This window comes from Carettochelys insculpta, chromosome 7, assembly GCF_033958435.1.
Source record: "Carettochelys insculpta isolate YL-2023 chromosome 7, ASM3395843v1, whole genome shotgun sequence".
NCBI classification, from domain to species: Eukaryota; Metazoa; Chordata; order Testudines; family Carettochelyidae; genus Carettochelys; species Carettochelys insculpta.
This window is the reverse complement of record NC_134143.1, coordinates 1,599,830-1,601,750: the sequence shown is the minus strand read 5'-3', so window position 1 is coordinate 1,601,750 and position 1,921 is coordinate 1,599,830. Positions and strand designations below refer to the sequence as shown.

Genomic DNA, 1,921 nt, shown 5'->3' with positions numbered 1-1,921 from the left:
GGTCGGGCATCAGGGAGTCTCTGGGGGCCATTGTGTGCCACCAAGTGGCTTCTCCATGTGGTTGAGTTCTTGGTGCTCTGTGTACAAGCCAGCCCTTGGCATATGCAGAATGAGTGTGTTTTGGAGGAGCCCTTTAAAGTAGCACCAGGCTGCAGCCCCCAGAAGGGCTTATCTGCCTTGCTAGCGCAGCCACGGCATTTTCTGGCCCTTTTCTCCCAAAAGAGCACCCTGAGACATGTGGCTGCTTCCTGGCAAACCAAGGGCCTGGTCTTTTCAAAGAGCGGCTCACAGTCTCCTTTCGCTTGGGGCGTGTGGACGCTCACTTTCGAACGCTGATCTGTCAGAAGGGGGCTTTGGAAAGTTTGCCTTTTGACATCACACTGTGGTGTAGACTCAGCCAGCCACGGAGAAAAGGGTAGAAGAGCAGAACCAGGTCCCCACGTGAAGATTGCAGCATAGTGTAACAAAGGAAATGTGTGTGTACATCAAAAAAAGATAAAATTCTTTTAACAACCAGGAAACAGAAACCTTTAAACACCATTTATATTCCCTCTGTTTCTGAACATTTCATGTAAAAGCAGCTAAAGCAATTCACACTCTAAAAACTCCACAATAAGAACCACCCACTCAGACTAGGTTCTCTTCTTCTTGCTTCCAAGAGAAAACAAAAACAATCATTGAGAGCAAACAGCAGCAGTGCCTGCTTACTTCATGCTCCGAAGAGAACTCTTCAAATCATCACCCGGGTTAACAAGACCAAGAACACCCACATGCACTTCTCTAACTACAACCTACAGAAATGATTCCTAAAAGTACAATCATAACCGCATGCTCCTCAGCTGCACACCCAGCAGAACAGGCACAAGCTTCCTGCCCATGGGGAACGTTTTCAAACAGCTGCTTCCACCCTCCTTGAACTAAGGGACAAAAGTCTAAAACCAACCACCCCTTTCGCTGAAGCCCAATTCACCCGCATTGGGACGCAGTGTATCAGAGGTGGTCGCACGTGGCTGTTTGCAGACACACCCCTCCTGATTAGCATACAGCACCCTTTGGAGTCAATCAAACCCTCTCCCTTTTACTTCCCCAATCTGCCACTTTTCTTACAGGCTCTCATGTGACAGGTATCAGGCACAGAGGACTCTGACAGGTTAGTTCCTTCTTGCCAGCTGTGCAGGTGATGTAAAAGGAAAGTAGAGAGGCACTGAAATCAACAGCCACCAATGGAAATGAAAACAAAAAAGCAGTCAAGTAGCACTTTAAAGACTAACAAAAGAATTTATGAGGTGAGCTTTGGTGGGACAGACCCACTTCTTCAGACCGCAGCCAGACTAGAACAGACTCAATATTTTAGACACAGAGAACCAAAAACAGTAATCAAGGTTGACAAATCAGAAAAAAATTATCAAGGTGAGCAAATCAGAGAGCAGAGGGGCAGGGCGGGGTGAGGGTCAAGAATTAGATTAAACCAAGTATGCAAAAGAGCCCCTATAATGTCCCAGCAAATTCACATCCTCGTTGAAACCAAGTGTTACTGTGTGGAATCTGAATATGAAAGAGAGTTCAGCAGTTTCTCTTTCCAAAGCAGACTGAAAATTCTTCGTCAATAAGACGCAAACTCTTCACTCATTAACAGAATGGCCCACTCCATTAAAATGTAGACTAACTGGTTTGTGGATCAGGAGTGTTTTGATGTCTGTTTTGTGCCCATTAACTCTTTGTCGCAGAGAGTTTGAAGTCTGTCCAATATACAAAGCACCCGGGCATCGTTGGCACATGATGCCATAAATGATGTTAGCAGAGGAAAATGAGAATGTGCCTGTGATTCTGTGAATAATCTGGTTAGGTCCAGTGATGGTATCTCCAGAATAGATATGTGGATAAAGCTGGTAGTGGGCTTTGTTGCAAGGAAAAGTCCCAG

General features: G+C 45.8%; 1 pseudogene; it reads right to left on the bottom strand.

Annotated features, from left to right (window-relative positions):
* Nucleotides 1–622: 622 nt before the first annotated feature.
* On the bottom strand, nt 623–822 carry LOC142016256 (small nucleolar RNA U3; annotated as a pseudogene).
* Between the last annotated feature and the right edge of the window lie 1,099 nt (nt 823–1,921).